General features: G+C 48.1%; 1 protein-coding gene and 1 long non-coding RNA gene across 3 annotated transcripts in view; one reads left to right on the top strand and one right to left on the bottom strand.

Annotated features, from left to right (window-relative positions):
* LOC144811058 (ataxin-10-like) overlaps positions 1 to 23,382 on the top strand; it is a 1,101,028-nt gene that overhangs the window by 60,213 nt on the left and 1,017,433 nt on the right. The gene's annotated exons all lie outside the window — the stretch shown is intronic.
* LOC144811047 (uncharacterized) lies at positions 17,214 to 23,153 on the bottom strand. The gene is made up of 2 exons (XR_013606902.1): positions 23,005 to 23,153; positions 17,214 to 17,544 (listed from the first exon to the last, which is right to left on the bottom strand). It is a non-coding gene; the product is annotated as an uncharacterized LOC144811047 (long non-coding RNA).

Below are 23,382 nucleotides of genomic sequence, written 5' to 3'. Positions count from 1 at the left end.
GCGAAGGGAAATCTCGAATACTCGTCCATGACAACCATGATGTACTGTCCAGATTGTAGTGGTCCAAAGAAATCAACCGCGACTTGTTTCCACACCCCATCTGGCAGTTCGGACATTTGAAGTGGTGCTGGGGGTTCTTCGCGACTCACTAGTTGACACGTCATGCAGTCCTTTAGGGTTGTCTCTACCATTAGGTCAAGAGAAGGGAACCAGACTCGTTCTCTCAGGGTCTTCTTTGTGGCGTTCATGCCTCTGTGGCCTTCGTGGGCTAGGTTGACAATGCCTTGGCGTAGCTTGTGTGGGATCACAATCCTCCCCCCTCTCAAGAGAAGGCCGTTGTCACTGATGGACAGTTCCTCATGAACGCATTGAAACGCCGTGAGGTCGTGCAGGAGTGGATCCGAACCAGGAGTGGTGTTCATGGCATGCCGCCAGGAGTTGTTGCGCACGTGCGTCATGACAGTTTGAAGCAGTGCGTCTGAGGCAGATGCGTTCTGGATAGTTTCCAGGGGGACTGCAGGAGGGCACGCAGCATCAATGACGAAATGAATGTAGTCGTCTGCTAGCGATTCGGCATTCGTGACACTCGGCAAAGGGTGACGAGACATATAGTCTGCTGGGTTCTCAGCCTTGCCTGGTTTGTGGATAATCGTGTACACATAGTCTTGGAGCCTTAGACCCCACCGTTCGATGCGAGGTGGCATCTTGGCGTTGGGATTGCCAAATATGGTGAGTAGGGCCTGATGGTCGGTGACGATGGTAAAGTGTTTTCCGTACACGAATAAGTGAAAGTGTTCACACGCCCATACTACGGCTAGGCTTTCCTTCTCCGGCTGGGAGTACGCCTTTTCCGTATCCGTGAGGTTGCGACTAGCGTATGCAATGATGTGTCGCTGGTCAGAATGGTCACGATATTGGGCTAGAATGGCACCCAGGCCCACCGGACTGGCGTCGACGGTGATCTCTGTCCTCTTATTCGTGTCAAAGTATGCTAGGTTGATGGCAGAACCAACAGCTTGTTTGATTTCCGTGAAGGCTTTGGCACATGCTCGTGACCACTCAAAAGGTTGTCCTTGACGTGTCAGTTCTCGAAGTGGGTAACTGATGGTGGCGTAGTCCCGAATGTACCGCGCGCAGTAGCTCGCCATTCCCAGGAAGGGGCGGAGATCACTCACGTCTCTGGGTGTCGGAGTGTCAGCAAGCGCGGCTACCTTGTCGGGGTCTGGCGTCATTCCTTCACTTGAGAAAGTGTGTCCATAGAATTTGAGGGTGTTTTTGTGGAACTCGCACTTATCGGCATTCAGCGTCAGATTTGCCTTCAATAGTGCATGGCACACTCTGTCTAAGGCAGTGTCGTGCTCAACCTGATCCTTGCCGAAGACCAGCAGGTCGTCACTGTAATTGAACGAGTTCGGGATTCCTTGGATGATCTTTCGGATTGTTTCCTGGAAGATTTCGGCGGCTGATGAAATGCCAAAATTTAAACGCTTGTAGCGGAACAGGCCTTGATGCGTGGTGAACGTTGTAATATATCGTGACTGTTCATGGAGCTCTAATTGGTGGTATCCTTTGTTCAGGTCGAGTTTTGAGAACATTGTGGCACCGTTCAGTTTCGTGATCATATCACTGATGTGTGGCCCTGGGTGGCGTTCACGCTCAATGGCGGTGTTAGGCGCTCTCATGTCCACGCATAGCCTGACTTTGTTATCTTGCCCTTTCTTCGGGACTACCACGACCGGGGATACCCATGGGGTGGGTCCGGACGTGCGTTCTATGATGTCCGTTTGCAAAAGGTCTTGTAGCTCATCATCAACAGCTTGTTGTAGGTGAAACGGTACTTTCCTGTGGTGCTGGGCAACAGGTGTAATGTTTTCGTTGATATGAAGCTTCACTTTGAAGTGATTCAGCTTGCCCAAACCTTTGAAGAGTTTTGGAAACTTCGCCACGATGTCGGGGGCATCTTCAGTCATGTACAACAGCTCTACCAATTTCAGTTGTTCCGCTGTTGGCAGACTGAGCAGGCAGTCGGCAAAGTCGGGTCCTTCCACGACATGGACATACGCTGGAATTTTCCTGTTTTTGAAAGTCAGTGTGGTATGAAACCGACCGAGGCATGGCAGTGGTTTCCGGCACATCCACGTGAAGATGCGAACTGCCGCTGGCTCCAGTTTGGGCCGGGTCTTCATCTTTTGGTACTCTAACGCACAGATATAGTTCAACGAGGCACCCGAGTCGAGGACGAACTTTGCTGGGTGGTCCCCTATCATAATGTCTAGTTTTGGATATCGTTTTAGCCGGTCTGGGTCAGCCACCATGCAAATGTATTCATCACTGTCCGGTAACATTGTTGATGAGTCAAACACCCTACAGACGTACTCATCACTGTCTTGTGACACTGTGGTGAGTGACGACGAGCTGTTGGACGAGGAACGGTGAGCCTGGCGTGATCTCGTGGAGTGATGATGAGGGCGAGGCATGCTCGTGGATCGGCTTCGCCGTGGTCGAGAGTGTGTCGAGTGGATACTGGAGCCTGATGAGTCGGATGAGTGGCTCTCTCTTCTCGTCACGGCTCGTGCATGATGCCGGGTGTCAGATCGTGGAGTGGGAGACCTTCGGGTAGATTGTCTGGCTTGGCATGCAATCTCGAAGTGATTGTCCTTCCCGCACCGGTGACATCTCTGGCCGATGGCTGGACATTGTCCCGAGTGAGGATAGTCTTGACCACATCGGTAGCAGGCAGGTGCAGGCTTGGTGTGCTTTGCGTGTCGTGATTCACGTCTGGGTGACATTTTCCGGGAGCTGTGGTGATGTTTGCTTGTCCTATGTGTGCTCATCCCTGGGCGGATGCTTTTGCGCGTCTGCACCCGAAGAGCATGCTCTTTGTGTTCTTTGTGTCTTTGCGTCTTCTGTTTTGAAATTTTCGAAATCGCAGTGACGCGTCATTCTCTTGATGCGTGTAATGAAATCACCCATGCACTCTCCTTTCTCTTGAAAAGCTAGGTTGAACACGTAGCGTTCATAATCTACGTTGCGTTTGTGCAGAAATCGCCGATCAAGGGCAGCTTTCACTTCGTCATAAGTGGCGGTGGCAGCGTCGGGCATTTCTTTGATTATTTGTGCTATTTCCTGGCCTGCTAGATTTCGCAGTGCAACCAGCTTGCGTTTTGAGTCTTGTACCAGGGACCCTTCCATATAGTCTTCGAAGTCCTCGCTCCAGGTCTTCCAGGCAGGCCCCATGGTGTTGCCAGGCGTCAGCACCAGCGGCTGTGGTTGTCGCATGAAGGGTGCTCCTACGGGCGCTGCTTGAGGCATCATCGTTGTGTTGGGTTGCGTGGGTGCGCCTCCATTTGTAGAAGTGCTTTGAGCGTCGGTATCAGACATGCTGTCTTTGTATTCTTTGGTAGCAGTTTGTAATCGTTCACTTGCTTGTCTTTCTTTTGCTTGCTGTTGGCAGTCTTTTACTTGTAGCTGCCTCTCTCTTGCTTGTGGGTGAGGTTAGTGGTACTGTTCCCGCTTTTTCTGCTTGTTCGCGGTCATTGCCTGACGTTAAGATGGCCGCCTTAGGTGAAGCATGGGTTTCGTAGGGGCTGGCGCCTGACTTAAAGATGGCCGCCGTGTTCTATGGCCCTGACAGTCTCTGCCATGCGTTTCAGGCCACGCTTTACTCGTCCGGCGGTCGCATACACTGCGGGACTCACCCTCGTGGTTCTCGGGCTTCAGAGGGGTTGGGGCACTCGCGCTCACCTCGATGCCGCTCTGCAAGGCTCTTCGCGTCTTCCGTCACGCGATCCCGCGGCAACGCCGCTCGGCAGGGCTCTTCGCTTCTTCTGCGACCAGGCGCTGTCACGCGAGCACCTTCTTGTGTGCTCTTCTTCACCCCGCTCCTTCGAGCGGCAGCACGGCGTCTGTGAGCCAGGGTAGTGATGCGGGCGTCGGTCCGTTTCGCGCTCTTTCTTGTGGAGCGGCGCTTCTGGAGCTGCTGGCTTGTCGTTGGGGCCGTTTCTCAGCTGGGCTGCGCAACGTTGTGTGTGGGGTAAACTCATCCCATCCTCGTCGCCATTGTCACGCTTTAGCCCGCCCAAATCAGACACTGGACACAGAGCTCAGCTAGGATAACCTTCTTTATTCCCTGCCAGGAAGCTACTGGCTTACAACCTATATGCTCCTCCTTTTCCTGTCTTCCTCCTTCCGCTTCCTCCTTGCCTGACCTGTCTCTGTCTGTGGTCAGGCATGACGACACGACAACGTGGTCCCTTCTGAATTATGAACGCTAAACTACAGGAGTTCAAAGTCCTCCGTATTAGCATCTCTAAATTAGCAAGCACTGCAAAAGGCAATGGGTCTGACTTGGAACAAAGTCAGACCTATTGAACAAACAAACCAGATGAATTGCCTTTGCCAGCGATGAATAACGAGATGGGAATTATTCCTGGGCAGGATTTGTCATAAATCTCGTTCTATCGCTACATCATACTCGGACCATTTTCTCACCACCTTGGGGTCCGGTTGATGTCTAGATACATTAATGTTTCCCTGTAGTTGTTCTCCACATTTCCTCTGGGTGACTGTAGCATCCCAGAAGGGGCTGGGCAACAGCGGCACCTCCAAGAGACATGAACCGGTGGAGAAAGGGAGATCCTTGGGCATCCCAGAACTGGTTAAGCAAAACCAGCACTTCCATAATGCAGGACTTAGTTGGGGCGGTAACGGGGGACAAGCTCTTCTCTTGCATCCCGTCTCTCTTTTTCCTCCAGGTCCCCATGGCAAACCAGTGTGGGCTGGATAATGAAAAAAACAGCACCTCGGAGGGGCAAGAAAGAGAGGCAGGAGCTAGCAGAAGACGGGAAAGTTTTCCCGTGGCGCCCTAGAAGGAGCAACGTAATGGTAGCACTCAAATATACACAGAGGGGAGGCAGGAACTAGTGGAAGAGGGGACAAGATATTCTTCTGCAGCCAACCTCTGTGTTTCATCCATTTCCCAGGTGAATGCCAGAAGGGACAATGAAATTGCAGGCCCTTTGCGGAGCAGACAGAAAACCATAGAAGAGGATAAATAAGGTTTGGTGGCACTTGTGCAGTCGCCTCTGAGCCCCTGACAGTTGCCCACAACACAGAGATAGTCCGTGACAGCAGGAGGATTACCATAAAAAGCCAAAGTAACATTTTGCACTACTGCAGACCCACACCTGCCCAGCCTCATTGTCTCATGCAAGATTGCATTAAGGAGTGGAAGCAGCATGGTGCTGTACAAAGACATAGAACCTCCTCACTTGCCTAGACTGTGACTTGTTAGCGGCTTCTCCGTAGCTTTTAAAACAGGAGCATTAAAAAGTTTAGAAATTGAAGCGTTTAAAAATCCAGACATCAATACAGAAACAAAAGGGCAGTGGGAGGCAGCACAAAGGAAAATAAAGAATAAACAAATGGCCAACAAAAGTACAAAGGAGCACGTAAAAAGTACCCTGTTCACTTACATTTGCATGGTCAAGAAAGAGAAAAGGCATGTGTACTGGTCCCTACTCTCAAAGTCTGTGTTTGGCTGCTGTCCTAACATGTGGTACCACGGTAGCTGTTAGATACTGTGGAGGCTGCCAGTTTCACTACAGAAATGTATGCAGTTTGGATTTATGCATATGGTATTTGAGTAGCAGGAACAGAGCGAAAATGTCTGCAGAGTACTGTTCAGGGACAAAGGCAAACATACAGACAATAAGTGATAGGAAAGGTAACTGGTTATTGGAGTGTTAGTGGATTGTGAAGTACTGTTCCTATAAGAGGTGTGCCTTCCAATCTTTCCTAAATTGAAGCAGCATTGGGGTGGTCCTTATCAATACAGGGATTGCTGGGACGGAAAGGTCCTCTGCATGGTAACAAATGTGCACCCCTGCCCTGAGTGCCTAGCTGTACTGATGTCTGGACCCCAATGTGGCAAACGCAGACCATGTGTGTTCGCCATGACATAAGCCTGTCTCACGGATTGCTCTGTTGTTGGACCGGGGGCGAAGCCCAAAGCGCTTCCTTCATAGTGGTGAGAGGCTCTGTGGTAGCATAGCATGTAGTGACCAGGAGGGAATGGGTGCTTTTAAAGCAGTGCCACTGGAGTGAGGCCTACAGGCTCACTCAGTTAAAGTTCCAATGCTGTGTGCTTAACTAACACTCGGGTTTCATTGGCTTGGTGTGTAGTGCTTTGCAGTGCATGAGTGGTGTATCTGTGCTGGGTGTATGTTAGCCTGGGAAGGGTAAAGTACAGGGATAATGTAGTACTGAGCAGTGTGAGCATGGTGAATGCATGTGCTGGACGTATGTGTGCCTATGAGTGCTACAATACATGGAGGATGCAGTTCTGTGCAGGAGTGCATGGTAAATGCATGTGCTGGATGTATGGATGCCTATGAGTGGTACAATACACACAGGATGTAGTGCTGTGCAGTGAATGCATATTAAATGTATGTGCTGGTTTAGATGTATGTGTATAAGGCGATGGCTCTCTATATAGTGCATTAAAATGAAGCACACTTGCATAGAGTCCAGCGGGTCCCTTATTGGTTCACAGAGATAAAAGTAGATATTACTAACACTTTATTGGTGGTAGTGTGGGCAAGCGGGTAGGCTTATCAGAGGGTAGTGCTAAGCATTTGTTGTACTCACGGAGGCAATAAATGAGACACACAAGAATAATTCCACCAATTTGCAAAAATATCGATTTTTATATCATTTTTCAGACCAAGAATTTCGTTCTATAGTAAGTACTAAATTTATGAATTTTTAGATTTCACAAAAATTATCACATTTGTGCGCAATTACGCACCATTGAAGTCAAAGGGGAAAAAGACAAAAATGCATGTAAAATCGTACTGTTGACTCAAGTTTCACCTCTTGGATTTCGGTAGTTAGCATGGTCAGGCCCAATATTCCACTAGTTGATTATCTAGAGTGTCCCGGATTAGGTCGGGAGCAGGATGCTGAGGTCGTTGGTAGCTGGTACACTACAGAAGAGGGGACCATTTGAAAACACAATGCTCAAAGGGGCTTACAGATTCGTTTGAGGGGGCCTACTCAAGGGAGCAGGTCACAAAGACCTCAGGACTACAGCTGGTTCATCGTTACCGGGGTCGGTCAGGCCGGCTGCAGAGTAGATAGGTCAGCCGGACAGCGTACGTCAAGTTGTCCTCGCAGTCAGGATCAGGCAACTTGGAGTGGCGATTTTGGGACAGCTGGGCCACTTACGACGTGGGTCTCAAGGGTCTCGATGTCCCTTGATGGGTACTTGATTCTTGGGCAGTTGGAGTCTGGAAAAGACTCTTCGTCTTGGTGCAGGAGGTCCGGTACCCTCGGTATTGGTGCAGCACAGCTCTGGTAGGTTCTGGTGTCCCCAACCTTGGTGAAGGGACAGATCTGATCCTTCGGAGCTTGTGTAACACTTTTGGTATGGATGCTGCGTTAGAGTCACCGGGAAGCAGCAAGTAAGTCCAGAGTCTGCACTTCGGTGCCTGCTGGTGCAGGGGAGTAGAGCCTCTACTCCTAGGGAGCTTTTATGGCGATTTGGCGAAGGCTGGAGGGACTCTGCGGTATGGAATTCTCATAGTTTCAGGACGAGACAGGTCAACCACAATTGTCGAGTCCTTGAGGCAGAAGGCAGGGTTTGGCGCCAATTTCTCTGCAGCAGGGCTTCAGTTCTTGGGTAATAGTTCTTCTTTGTCCGTATCTTCTTCTTGTTCATCGAATCTATGGTTCAAGAATAAGGGATGCCACCTAAATACTAGATTTAGGGGCGTTATAGGGGGAAACCAGTAGTAGCCAATGGGCTACCGACCTTAAGGGTGTCTGCACCATCTAAGTGACCACTTTCTGTGGGAAGGGGCACTTCCCTAGACCTAATAGGTGTTTTCCCACCATCTCAAGATGGTGGATTTTCAAGAGAGGGTTCCACATCGCCTGCCACACCTTAGTGTTGATGATGACTGAAGGGGAGTACATCTCCTCATCCAACTAATTTTCCCGCCTTTCTTCCTGCCAAAGGGAAGCAGGAAAGGGAGGTTGGCATCTTCTATTATCTATAGATGCCTGGGTTGCATTTCAAAGGCGGCATTGCCTTTGAAGCTTACCACCTCGGAAGGCTATCCTGTCCTGGGGGAGTTGTGAAGCACCTTCACCCAGAACAGGCTTTGTTCCTGGCCTTTAAGAGTGCTGGCCCTCACCTCATGAGGACAGAAACATGTCTGGTGGTGGCAGGACGACTGAAACTAGACTGAGTCTGAGACCACATCAATGCTTGGTAGGTTTTCAGAGGACCCTCTAAAGGGTTTCCTGTGTGCATTTATTAATAAATCCAACGACGGAATCAGTGAGGATTTAGTATTACGAGATGTTTGGTACCAAACGTCTTAAAGTACAGTGAAGCCATCATGGAGCTAGGCAACTCGCAATAACAATTATCCAGCCCAATGTACTCTCTATGTACTTACAACATCCAAGAATGGCTCAGACTTTGCAGGGTTATTTATATCCTCTCATGGAGATATGTCCACATATGGGAAATAGTGCACCCTGCCTTAGATGTGTAAGGCCTGCAGTAGGGGTGACTTACCTATACCTAATGAAGTGTATGAGGGTATGGCACACAAGGCTGTGTCTCAAAATGAAGTGGTCGAATGCACACCTTATAGTACTCAAAGTATTCTAATTGTTCATAGCAATTGTGGCATGCAGACTTATATCATGCTCAGTCCCTAATAGCACAAATATGTGATATCCAAGAATACGTGGCACATCCTTACGCGCCAATTAAATATTGCACAGCCTTATAACAAGAACTTTTTCTTCATCACAAGAATCCAAATTACTTCCAGTAATCCATGTTTTAATCCATATTTTTATTCCAACCTTCTTCTATGTTTAATCCATTCAGTACAATGGCAGCATAATTTCAATATCTCAAATGCCACAGACGTGCCTATCAAGGCCTTCACTGGAGCACGTAGCAATTCACAGTTTATACCGGGTAGACTCAAACTTTCTCCACCCAATGTATTTTGGGCTCTACAGCCCTTCATCAGGGGCAACTGAAAACATTAGAAAAGAAACATGAATATTTTACTTGGTTTCCTTCCAGCTAAATTCATAAAACAATCTCATATATAGCGTGGGAAAAACCATGGATTAAAATATGGAGTACTGGAAGTAAATTTGAGTCTTGTGACAAAGAAAAAGTTCTTGTTCTAAGGCTATGCGATTTTTAGTTCACACAGGGCTGTGTGCCATGTTGCCTCTTTGGTTTTCTCGGCACCGAGACACACAGCCTGCAGTGGCAGTGTGCATGGTCTTGGTGAGGGGTCCCTAGGGTGGCACAGTTTATGCTGCAGCCCTAGTGGACCCTCTCAGTCCCAATGCCCTTGTTACCAGGGGTACCATTTACTGGGGACTTATATGGGCTGTTGAAGTTGTGCCAATTGTGGTACAGTTTTAAGAGAAAGAACATTGGTACTGGTAGCCTGGTTGGCAGGGCCAAGTACACCTCAGTCAAAGTTGCAACAGAAACTAGGCAAAAAGTAGGGTGGGTGATACTGCAACAGACACCCAGCTTCTCACACAATGTGCCTATGAGTGGCACAGTACATGTAGGATACAGTGATGTCAGTGTGTGTAGACTGTATGCATGCACGGAGTGTATAGGTTCCTGTCAATGGTACAATATATGGAGGGCCCTGGGTTCCATTTTGGTGAAACATGAGGAGGTAGAGGAATTTCCCTAAGCAGATTTGTGTATTGGTACTTTCCTGTAAGCTGGGTGGGACACACACTGGAGAGGGGAGAGTCAGGCTTCCCCAGTGCATTTCAAAGGGTGCTCTTTGATTTAGTGAGAGGTCACCAAGAAGGGGCAGGGGCATAACTCAAGAAGGAGATGGGGTTAAAAAGAAAATCAAGAAGTAGGGCTGGGGCCTTAGACTAACCTTTTGATACAAATACCATTGTGGCTGACATCCAGGTGTGAACTCAAGTCACTCCCATCGAGTGTGTTGCAGGACTATCAGATTTGGAGTCATTCCTGCTGTGACTGACTGCTTTCAGGAGGAAAAAGGAGTAGGCACTTCAACAGGAAGCAGGCCCTCTAAATAAACTTCAAAGACTCAGACTCAAAATCAAATTTGGTGTCTGGAAAAGGGCTATACAAAGGGGAGCTGAAGACAATAAAAATTGCCACCTGCCAAAAAGACAAACGAGCTGTGTGAGGAAGGGGAGATCAGCAAGACTTCTGCTTGTAACCAGGACGAGGGGTCAAGGTCTGCTGGTATCCCTGCAGGGTAATGGGACATCATCCAGGGAATCCAAAACCACTATTCTGAAGCCTGGAGCACCAGCACTTTCCTGCTTATCAATACCAGTGTGCCCTCGGGTAACTCGGGTAAGGGGAGAGCATTGGAGGGAGCGAGGTCCAGTGCGGTGTCCCGTCGAGTGGACTCCCAGTGCGAGGTGAGAGGAAACGACTGCTGCACCAATTGGGTCGCCTTCCTATGTGCAGGACCAAGTACTTGAACCTAGTATGCCAGAGGAGTGCCACCGTGAACTTAGCCATATACATCACTGTGCCGATCGGGCAGGAGCCTGTGCTTAAGGAGGAGCTGCAACCCCGTATGCCAGGAGAAGCCGTTACTTGAAGACTGCTGTGAGGGCCATAGCCCTTCAGCTTTTGTGAACCATAACGCCATATGCCAGGAGGGGCTTCCGCTGCAGAGTGACTTTAAAATAGAGTCAGCATGGTCGCTTGAGACTACTTGTGGGACATGCCCTGGATTTTGCATATAGTAAATGGGGAATAACCACCATCGCTAGGAGCGGGGAGGGAGTGGGACCCGGGAGATTGCCTAAAGGAACACTAGAGCCCTGACCTCAGGGAAGCAGTGTAGTTTGTGAATGCCCTATTTTTCCTTTGTGTTGGTAGCAGTAGAAATAAAATGTTTTTTTCATAAAAGTGAGTATTTGGCTGGACAATGAATTATTGCTGTTGCTGCGCTTATTTTGGAGTTGTGAGCCTGTCCTTATTTCCTTGTATCCACACCCTCCCCCGAGGGAGCCTTGGATCGCTCGGACCATTGCCAACTCTGAAAGTCAAGTGCTGAAGGAGAAATTGGACCAGTTGCTCAGAATCCATAGTTGAACCACGGTTTGGCCCAGTAGCTCCTGCTTGCCCCGTAGTCCTCTGAAAGGGGTTCTGAAAGAGACATTATTCTAGATCCTGCGTGAATAGATGGAAAAGGCCTGTTGCCTTGTTTTTTCTCGGTCTGTCTTTAAAGAACCGGTTTGGGTCAGCTCCCATTTTGTGTGTCCTTCTGGAGGTTGTCTTCTAGACTCTACCTTTTTCTTAAATGAGACTCCTCTGCTGTTGTGCCAACATTCACCAGAGATGCAATAAGCAGAGGTGATGATCATGGTGGGTTTGTATATGAACTAGCTGGTTTTGCAGATGGTGCCGCAGAGATAATGAAGTTCCATCAGGATGGGGTTGATATTCGATTTCTTCTGGCTCTAGATGAAACGTGCTGGGGCGCCTAGGATATACCTAAAGGGTACCAGTGAGCGTGTGGGAGGCCATTCAGCACGGTGTTACCACCTTCCAGAGTACTAGAGGTTGAAGAGCAGTTGAGTCACTTTCTGGAAGGAAGTTTCATTTTCTTAAGAAGAGAGACCTGGTAGCAGGCTATCTGTGTTGTTTTGGTAATGTGCTCCTTGAGGGTGTAGTAGGTGCCCAAGGTGAATTCAAGTGACTTGGCATTTAGTCATTTAGAGTAGTGGGTTCAAACATATACCTACCTGGTGTTCATGTTGAGTGTGCTCTGATAACTGATTCGGTTCGGTTCTAGTTTGCGCTATATAAAACTCCGAAGAAAAAAATATATATATTTGGCATGTTTAGTGAGTGAAAGGTCAATGACTAAATGCGGGGAGTACTAGCGATTTTACTGGAAGTTATGAAGTGGGGCGACAGGGGTCTCACCCACACAGTCACTGGTGCACCATGAAGAGGTGATGGGGTTCTCATCCATAGTGGCATGGTGAAGCACAGAGCAAGAGTTGAGTATTTATCGGCAGCGAATGGTAATCTAGAACTTAGTAGCAGCAGAGGAACTGCCAATTGTCCTGCATGTGAAAAGCCAAGGGAAACATTTGAAAATCTGAGCGCTGCTCTGACTAGCGGGGGTGACTAGGAGGATTTTCCACTTAGCGCGTTATTTCCATGCTACCACTGTTTATTAGCAGCAATACTGTACACTTCTTTCTAATCTTGTCACCAATATAAAGCGAACAGAAATTCTAAAATGCATGAAGGATACTTCCAATTACAATGTTAGCAGTCTTCCACTTAAAGCGTCTTCCATTCCAAGTCAAACAATGGGGAAATAATATTTTCCGATTTCTTTTGCTATACCTGCCTCCTAGCTGTCCACAATATTGGCATACATGAAATGCAGAAGGCGGATTCAAAACGTTACTTACTGACAACTCATCAAGCCAGACCCTGAAATGAACTCACTGAAAAAAAGCAAAGACTAAAAGGTGCTGACCCAAAGGCACTTTCAATATTTAATTTTATTATGCAGGCATAAGGTCATGGAACAACTAGGAACCTGTGCCCAGACCGAAGAAGTATGCTTCCAATGCTGCATTCGAGTTAAGTCTGGAATTAATTGCTACAAAATCATTTATCCTCCTTACCTGACTAAAGCTGCAGCAAAACGATTCAAGCATAACACCATGGAATATTTCCCGGATTCCCTTTTTGTCATTCAATTTTACACTGGTCGTTATGGGAGGCTCAAAAACGATTTCATTTTCTTCACTCACGGAATCCCCTCTTGGTCCACCAGCTTACATAACTCCCTTAACGTCACTTCCTCCTCTATCCCTCATGGGATACAGCTAAAAATCTCCCCCTCTGCGTGTTGTAACGGCTCCCTCACTATTTCTCTCTATAACAACGGTACACCTGTCTCTCTCTCTTTGACCACCTCTTCCCTGCGACCGGGTTGTCCCTCGACTCTTCATTTAGCTCCACCCATTACTCCCTCTCTCCGCCCCTGACCCCCCTACACTCCAATAGGATGCACCCTTGGGAGGCACAGACCGACCCTCTTCCCTCCCCTCCCCTGTGCCCTCCTCTCCCATTCTTCCCCCTCACAGTATGCCCCCCCCCTCATCACTTCAACTGGACCTCTAGCTAATCCGCTCCTCGGCCAATCTGCACATTCCAACCCCATCTCCTCCCCCTTTCCCTACCTGCCACCCCCCTTTTTAGTCCACCTCTCCTCCAACCTTCCACCCTAGTTAACTTTCCTTACGTCCCCCTTATTCCCTCCTCTTCTCTTCCTCCTCCTCCCCTCGCTATGTACCCCGATTTCTCCACAAACCCATTGCCTCGCTCTCCTTCCCCCAATACTGTGCTACCCCCTGTGCCCCCTTGGTAACCCTTTCTCTTTCCCTCCCTCGGGCCTAGCAGAACCACTTCCTTTCTTCAACTTTCCTATCTCCCAAACCCCCTCACTCCACCAGATGCCCGTTCCCTGACAGCCACCTCACCTAGCATAGAGGACCTATCCAACACCCTCCCCTCGCTTCCTCCCAAACCTCCTTCATTCCAATGTCTCCACACATTCCTCCCCTTTCCCTCCACTCCACTCCACTCCTCACATACCTCCCCCTAATTATGTCAATTTTTTTATTTGTATTTATTTATTTTATTTGAGTTTTATATAGCGCTGGCTAGACCCGGAGGTATCAGAGCGCTTTACAAAGGGATCCACAAAGTTACAAAATTACATCAGTTACCAGTTACATCAGTTTCAATAAAAACATTTCAAGAGCGTAAAGACGAGATAAATGGAGCTTAGAAGAGAGGGGGTAGGGTATAGGAGTAGGAGGTAAATAGAGTCAAGAGACAAGGTAGAGTCTGCCCAAAGTCCGGCTGGGTAGGTGATGGCCGAGGGGGAAGTCCACAGCCCATCTCCTCTACAGCTATCAGGTAACTCCATCGGGCATCGGCCAAACAGCTAGGTCTCAACGGAAAAACATTTAAAAAGCATAGGGAACTAATAAAATGGAGCATAGAAGGGGAAAGGGGGTAGGGTAAAGGGGTGGGAAGGACAAAGCGAAGGCAAGACGAAGGAAGGTCTGCCCAAAGTCCGGCTGGGTAGGTGACGGCCAAGGGGGCCATATCCTCTATAGCTATCAATTAGCTCCACCGGGCATCGGTCAAAAAACTAGGTCTAGCGCTTAACATAAGGAAACATTGTGTTACAAATTACAAAAATGATCACATTAATTACAAAGAGGTTACAAATCCAATACAGGAGTTATTAGCGACCATGAAAAACAAGATCCACAGAAATGCATCCTCGAAAGAAAGCCCTCCAACCATTCTCTTGACCCCCATTACTAGTGCCATTGGCTTCTATACCTATTCTCTGTCCTATTGGACCTCTTTGGTTAACCTCTCCCTCTGTCAAGGCTCCCTTCATGTTTCCTTCAAAACTGGACAGGTCACCCCTCTGCTTAAAAAACCCACTGCTGATGCGAACGACCTCAACAACTTCCGCCCCATCACTAACCTACCTTTTCTTGCGAAAATCACTGAAAGATGTGTAGCGAAACAACTCTCACGTCATAACAATGATCTTCTTGACAATTTCGAGTCCGGCTTCATTCAAAACTGCAGCACTGAAACCGCCCTGCTGCAAGTGATTGATGACGCGCTGCGGATACTCGATTCTGGGGAGTCTTGTCTTCTTATTCTTCTTGACCTTCCTGCAGCCTTTGACACTGTCAATCACAACACTCTCCTTAACACTCTTCAACAGGGAATGGGCATGGAGGACACTGTGCTTAAATGGTTTGCTTCCTTCCTCTCTGATAGATCCCAAATGATCAAAACAGCGAATAGTCTTTCATCTCCTTTGGCGGTAGGTCAAGGTGTTCCTCAAGGCTCTATACTAGCACCTCCCCTTACAGCCAGAGGGACGCTGGAAGTACCGACGGACAGAGCGGTGCTTCAATTACCTGCGCCGTGAGCCAGGTGAGGTGAGGCAGTACTCTCCTGCACTAAATGCTGGGAGAATGAATCTTCAATAGAACCCAGGTGAAACACTTCCTTTTTATTTTTCTACACATCACAAGCAGTAGCGATACAGGTCCTGAGGAATGCAGTGGATACCTCTGTGATCCAAAAATCTGCTGAAACATGTCGACCAACCTGTTGGTAGCTATTAGGTGAAACTACCAATCTCGCACTACTCTTTTAATTCTTAGAAACACTGAGGTCTGTAATAAATAATTTTTCCTCATGGTTATCTAATTTTATATACCACTGTCCTGCACTTTTTGCACTTTACCACACCCCCACGCACTGCTTTTCAGTAGCTCCCTGTGACCCAGTTAGACTATCACTGGTCCTTGTGCTGTCGAAACTGACCATACTAAAAAAACCATCCTTCATGGTTAGAAGGAACCCATATGATGAAAAGGGCGCCAAGGAAGAGCTACTGATGGGTATTTTTCATCAACCACGAATGATGTATCCTGATTAGTGGACTACTGCCACTTGTTTTCATACATAGTCGTTTCCTTAGAAATTTCGTTCCTGACCCTCCACTATTATTTGTATTTTGTTCAGTTACCCCCGGGGAGTATAGTGTTGAGTGGTCATAAAAAATAATCCCTGAGACCCAAAACCCCCCGTTTTATTAATGTCTATACTAGCACCCACATTGTTCAATCTCTATTTAGAACCATTGGGAAATCCAAGCAAATCCGGGATCCACTATCATCTCTATGCGGACGACACTCAAATCTACCTCAAGGTTGCCTCGACTCACGATCTCTCCATCCTAAACTCTACTCTCGACTCAATTTAAAACTGGATGTTAACTCATAAACTGATTCTGAATTCCTCTAAAACTGAATTCCTACTCCTCGCTCCCCTCCTCCTCACTTTCTCCCTCCCCGGTTCAATCATGGATAGATCAGATGAATCTACTTAACAATAAACCCATCATTTTCGACAGCGCAAAATCCCTTGGTGTCATACTCGACACAAAACTCAATCTACTCTCCCACATAAATTCCATTGCAAAGTCTGCTCGATACCAACAGCGCCCTCTTTGGGGGTTTCCATCGCTTCTTCCCAGAGCAGGACCTTAAAACCCTGGGCCAATCGCTCCTTCTCTCCAGACTGGACTACTGCAACTCTCTCCTTACTGGCCTCCCCAAATCCCACCTGTCCCCCCTTAAATCTGTTCTCCATTCAGCAGCTCGTTTCATATATGGGGCCAAAAGAAGCGAACACATTACACCCATTTTATCCACTCCCCGTTCGCTTCCCATCGAGGCAAGATCTACAAGACTGCCTGTATCACCCACAAAGCCTTGCAATCCTCCTCTCCTCGCTACCTGGCGAATAAACTGAAACTCTCTGGAAGCTCTAGACCATCACGTAATGCAGAAAATGTATTGCTTGAACCTCCCACTTTCAAGAAGGAAAGGTCGATGGCCCAATCCTTTTCAGGCAACGCGGTGAAATCTGGAACTCACTTACGCCTCAGCTCCGGACCACCACCTCTTCCCAGGCTTTCAAAACTGACCTCAAAGCTCTCCTCCTTCAAAGACACTGCGAAATTTAATTCACGCCCTCTCTATTATCTGAAGGAAGTCCTTCCATTATAGGAAATTCTGTTCTACATGACTATAGAAGTGCCTTCCCAATGTGTTCTTGTGGTTTGAGAGTCTGCCATTTATTGCAGTATTATACTTCTACTTGTATTGTGTACTCCTTTGTAACATGCACACGTCACTTTCCCTCTTGTAATGTATCGTTTGCTACCTCTTGTATTTTTGGTTTGCTTTTGATACATGCACATTTTAAACCATTGCCTCATGTAACGTAACGTTTGTTCTTGTGTTTGAGTATCTGCCATTTAGTGTAGTATTCTACCTCTATTTGTACTTGGTAAGCTTTTGTAACATACACACGTCACTTTTTTTACTCTTGTAACGTATCGTTTGCCACCTCTTGTATTTTGTTGGCTCTTGATACATGCACAATTGTCACTATGATGATGATAGGTTACTTTTATTTGATTTGTACAAAAAATCATAAATCACAATTCAAAATTTGCAAACATTCGTGACAAGAATTTTCAATTCTATTAAGGACTAGGAGGCGAGGATTATGCTTAGTCTCATTTCTTTATTAGAAATGCCCAGCAGCCATAAAAACAAGTAAAAACTACAAAACCCATGAACACTTAGGCCATAACCATAGAGTCTACAGTATATAAGGTGGTGTAGATAGTCCCACTTCCTCTTTCTTTGGTGATAAACCGTTCAAGTAAAATCCGAAAGTTAAAAGGAATCAATCAAGGAACACATCCCAACAGCAGGAGAATGAAGGAAAGTCCAGGACTGCAACCGCAGAGGAAACACAGGAATCCCAAATCCTCAAAGAAGAAGGCAGGAAACCCCGGGCGTCAATGAAGGGATATCACTTGGGATCAGATCCTGAAAAAGACAGAAAGCCGTAATAGACATTCCGTGTAAACAGAAGTATATAACATAAGGGTGGGTAAAGAGAAACAAATCATACTGAACATTAGAGCATGAAGATAATCATGAATTCCAAACAGTTACAGTAATGCATGTAAATAACGGGTGGGATAATCCTCGCCTCCTAGTCCTTAATAGAATTGAAAATTCTTGTCACGAATGTTTGCAAATTTTGAATTCTATTTCAGGACAGGAGGCTCCGATTATGCTTGTTTAAAGCTGATCCACCACAACAGAAGCAACATTCTCAATAGGCTTATAATAGAATGTCTTGAAAACAGAATCAGAGGACCAATCAGCGGCCTTCATAATGTCAAAAAGTGTAACACCCATAGAGAAAGCTTTGGAAGCCATCGACCCTCGAGCAGAGTGCGCCCCAAAAATAGACACATCAATGCCCGCCTCTGCCATGAGCCAACGTACCTAACGAGCTAACGTAGCCGGGGTAACGGGGCGAAAAGGCTTTTACAAAGCGATCAACAGCTGACCCTGCATGTCAGTACGTAAAGTGGAAGTACTTACCTCATAATCCTTGAGACATTGTACCACACACAGATTGGGATGAGTTGGAAAAGAAGGATAGGAAATGAACGCAGTATGGGTCTTGGTACGTTGAGAGAGGCGAAACGTGACACCCTCCGGAGTGAAGCTGCGGCCGGCCAGATCTAGGGCACGGACGTCGGATACCCGTTTGCAAGAAACCAGACACAACAGCATAGTCAGTTTACCAGACAGTTGTTTGCGAGAAAGCAAAGAATTGACCGGCCAGGCCTCCAAGAAACGCAAAACCACTGAAACGTCCCATAAAGAAACATACTTAGGACGTGGAGGATTAGCCAAGCGTATACCCTTCAGCAATTTAGCCACCAAGGGATGTTCACCCACCGGCTTGCCGTCAATGTGGGGATGTCCTGCAGAAATAGCCGAACGGAAATTATTGATAGTACGATAAGCCAAACCGGAGGAAGCCAAAGAGGCCAGAAAATTAACTATCACAGAGACATCTGCTGAAGATGGATCAACTTGTCGTTGAAGACACCAATCACTCCATCGCTTCCAAGAGCCTCTGTAGCGTTTGTGAGTGCCCGGAGCCCAGGCGTCGCTGATGAGTTTGGAAGCGTCAGCCGAAAGGCCCGGGACCGACCAGCGTTCCCCGAAATCCGCCACGCCAGGAGCGAGAGAGAACCTGACAGAATCAGGGGATGCGGACCTTGAAGTGGATCCAGAAGGAGATTGCACTTCGGGGGAAGAAGGAACGGGAGCGCACAAGTCATTTCCAACAGAATCGGAAACCAAGCTTGAGCCCTCCACAGAGGGGCAATCAAGATCAACTCTGTCTGATAACGTTTCACGTATGCCAGAACTCTGGGAATCATCAGGAACGGAGGAAAGGCATAACACAGAGTCCTGGGCCACGTCTGGAGAAAAGCGTCCGTGGCCAGGGCATTGGGGTCCGGCCTCCAACTGTAAAACAGTGGGAGTTGGGTATTGAGGCGAGAGGCAAACAGGTCTATTTGACACTGTCCCCATGTCCGAAGAAGTTGCCGGAACACACGGGGGTGAAGTCTCCAATCGCTGAAGTCCTTCAGATACCTCGAATTCCAATCCGCCACAAGGTTGCTGTGGCCGGGGAGATACTCTGCAATAACCGTGATCATGTGTTGCAGTAAATAATAACAAAAATCCTTGGCAATCTCCACCAGCAGGCGCGACCGAGTCCCGCCCAACTTGTTGATGTAGCGAACCGCTGACACATTGTCCATGCGGAGAAGGATACAGCAATTGGACCGTAGGGGAGAGAGGCAACGAATCGCAAAGGAGCTCGCTAGGAGCTCCAGACAGTTGATATGAAGGGATAATTCCTGAGGAGACCAACGACCCCCTGTCGAAATCGGACCGCATCGGGCCCCCCAGCCCCAACGACTGGCATCCGATTCTATCACCACTTCTGGAGTAGCACCGAACAGGGCCCGACCATTCCAAGCCTCCATATGATCCAACCACCATTGCATCTCGGACCTCGCCTCCTCCGAGAGAGGAATTTGATCGGAATACCTGAGGCCGTTCTGGAGATGACGGATCTTCAGACGCTGCAACGCCCTGTAGTGCAGCAGGGCCGGAAAGATCGCCTGAAGGGAAGAGGCCAAGAGACCGACTACTCGTGCTAACGATCTCAATGACACAGTCGGTATTGTAATAATGGAAGTCAACTCCCGCTTGATATAACGAATCTTTTGATTGGGTAAAAGAAGTTGACACGAAAGCGAATTGACTTTGAACCCCAGAAAGTCTATGACTTGAGTCGGGATCAACACAAACTTCTGTGCGTTCACCAAAAAGCCTAGGGATTGCAAGAGGTCTATGGTCCAGCCCAGATGAGACATGAGCTTGAGAGGACAATCCGCCAAGAGGAGGATGTCGTCCAAGTAAATGATCAACCGCACACCCCGACTCCGAAGAGATTCCACGACTGGCCTCAGCAACTTCGTGAAGCACCAAGGTGCTGACGAGAGGCCGAACGGGAGGACTTGATACTCGTACCAAGTCCCGTTGCACTGGAATTGGAAAAAGCGACGATGTGGACGGAAGATTGGAATTGACAGATATGCGTCCTTGAGATCCAGACGCACCATCCAATCCTTCTCGCGAAGGAGATCCCTCAAAAGATGGATCTCCTCCATCTTGAAGTGGAGGTAAACCACTCCCCCGTTGAACTCCTTGAGGTTGAGCACTAGTCGAGAGCCCCCTCCCTTCTTCTCCACTAGAAAGACTGTGCTGACGAACCCGCGAGGGTGACGTATGGTGGATATGATCACCTCCTTTAAGAGAAGGGACTTGAGTTCCTCGGTGATGAACTCCTGATCCCTTTGAGAAAAACAAAGAGGAGAGGGAGGATGGGACTGACGTAGAGGATGGTAAAACTCTATTTTGTACCCTTGAACTGTCTCCAGCACCCATGCATCGCTGGAGATCAAGCGCCAATTGTTGAGGAAAAAACGTATCCTGCCCCCCAGAACAACAGAGCATGCAGGAATCAGGCTCACCTGAAGTGGCGGAGTCTTGGTATCCTCCGGAATGTCCTCCGGAGCGGCCTTTTCTGTATTGTCCACGTCCTTTACGGGAAGGGTAGAAATTAGACTTCTGGGAGTAGCCTGCATCTTGATGTCCACCCCTATGGGACTGGTACCCCCTCTGGGAGGGCTGTTGCTGACCGCGGCCGGACGAACGTCTCCTATTTCGACCGGCCTTGGCGAAAACCGGACGAAATGTCCGGCGAAGAGAGGCTTGGGCCTTATCCAGGCCACTGAAGGTGTTTACAAATTGGGTCAACTCCTTCAAAAAGGGTTGCCCAAAAAGTAAACCCTGAGCCGCAGGGCCTGACTCAGAAGACGAAAGCTCCGCCAGCTTGGGGTCGAACTTAAGAAGAATTGACCTACGCCTCTCGCTGGAGAGTGCGCAGTTAGCGTTGCCTAACTGACAAATGGCACGCTGAGCCCATTCAATTAATTCGTCCGGATCAACCATCCTAGAAGTACTCTTTGCAAGAAAACCAAGATCCAAAATCTTTGTGAGGGGCCCAAGGAGATCAAGAACCTTATCTTGGCACGACCGTCAGGACCTGTCGAGACCCTTTTTCGGATCTTTCGCAAACTTGCGCAAATACGTAAGCATGGTGGGGTCCACCTCAAGAGTGTCCGCTAAATGGTCCTCCAGGTCTGGCCTTGGACATTCGGAGCGGAGACGGGCTCTCACCTCCTTTTCGAATGGACGACGGATGTGCTGTTGCACGTATTCCGCCACAGCAGGGGACGGTAGCCACGCAGTAGATTGAGGATGGACAATGTCTGCGGGTTCAAATGTTAGGACCGGTGGATGGGCAGGGGCGTCCACAAAATGCTCCTTGCATTTCCTTTTCTTAGCTGGAGGAGGTGCAGGCTCCGAGGACGAGGAAGAGGTACCGCCCTCACTATCAACGTCCTCAGCAATCCCAGCAGACTTAGAAGATAAGGACTGCGCCAATTTTCGGAAGTCAGAGGCATGGGGATTGGCCGGGGATGAGGAAGACTTTTTGGACGCAGGGACCCAACCCTGCTGCTTGGCATACTTAGTTAGATGACGCTTTAATGGCGTAATGGCGCGAACTAGCGCCTTGTTCATGGAGTGTTGCACTCCTCTGTCTAATGCTTCCACCAAATCCTGTTCCAGTGATTCAGGAGTGTCGTCTTCATAATCACCTTCATCAACATAATAATAATCAGACATAATGAAAATGTCGTGAAATCTGCCCACAAGGTGATATAAATCCGATTTGTCCAAGACAAAGGTCAAGGGGAGTGAAAAAACCCTCACAGCAAGCAAAGACTGTAGGAAAAACTACGTAATTAATAAAAGGTGGAGGGAGGGCTTGCTGTTAAGTAAAAAACGTCACTCTAGGCAGTGCCTATGCAGATTATACAGCCGATGACTTTTCCCAGTCACCGGCGTCAAAGGGGTTAGTTCCTGAGGCTGTGGGCGTGTGCGCAACAAGGACGACCTTCGAAAAACTCCGGTGACAGGAGAACAACACGGAGCGCCGGAAATATACACCGCGCATGCGCGGAAACCGGCTGCCGACAGGAACAGGGTAGCGCGCGCTGCAAACTAGTGCGCGAGGCCACCAACCCAACTCCCGCTCCACAATAAGGAAAAAGGGAACAGGCGCACGCGCCCGACCTTCCGGGAGGAGACCCTCGCTCCCAGCCGCGTCGCAGAGACGCGAAAACCGAACACGGTATAAACGCGCACAAATTGCATACAAACGCGCTCAGAAATGCCAAAGCACAATGCGCGAGCAAAGCGTGTACAAGCAAGGCAAAGATTAACAAGCACAAGCCAACAGCAAGAAAGTAAGCAAAGTACACTTAACTGGCTGCGGAGCAGCAAAGAAAGAGGAAGTGGGACTATCTACACCACCTTATATACTGTAGACTCTATGGTTATGGCCCAAGTGTTCATGGGTTTTGTAGTTTTTACTTGTTTTTATGGCTGCTGGGCATTTCTAATAAAGAAATGAGACTAAGCATAATCGGAGCCTCCTGTCCTGAAATAGAATTGTCACTATTGCCTTATGTAACGTAACGTTTGCTTTTGTAACATGCTGACTTGTAATTTTTCCTCATGTTTCACTTCTGTTCCTATTGTGAAGGGCTCTGACACCTTCCGGGTAAAGTCCGCGCTCCGTAAAAACGCATTAAATAAATAAAATAAAAAAACCTTGTCTGTTGCAGAATCCGGTTCACAATCACTAAATTAAACCTTCCCCGTCACGGGTCTCCTTTACAGTGTGCTGAGCGACAGAGGTACACCCCCTGGATCCGCTCCAAACAAACCAGCCCGCTTTTGTTTTCAGTCGTGCTGTGAAGGATGCAATGGTACCTTGCTCCAAGATGTGAATCCCACAGAGGCGACTGCAACGACACGTCGTCCAAGACGAGATAGAGCACTTTTTTTTTGTTTTTTTGATTAGTATTGTCTTCGGTGTATGGTGCTAAGCGGATCGCCTGTAGTTCAAACGTATGCGCTTATAAACATCCAATCACACCGCCCACCAACAACACTCAATGGAAAGCTGTCTTAGACTGCGCGTTTAACCAATTGCAGAAAGGTTTGCATTTAGGATCTACACCAAGCGGGTAGATGAAAGCGGTACCATTTTTCACAAGTGACTGTTAAATAAGTCTCTCTCTCCCCGAGCTGTTCATATAGTAGAAAGTTGCTAGTGAAATCTTTCTATGAGAAAAGTAAATTTGGAAT

This window comes from Lissotriton helveticus, chromosome 1_1, assembly GCF_964261635.1.
Source record: "Lissotriton helveticus chromosome 1_1, aLisHel1.1, whole genome shotgun sequence".
Classification (NCBI taxonomy): Eukaryota; Metazoa; Chordata; class Amphibia; order Caudata; family Salamandridae; genus Lissotriton; species Lissotriton helveticus.
The sequence above is the reverse complement of the archived record's forward strand: the minus strand, read 5'-3'. Positions and strand labels throughout refer to the sequence as shown.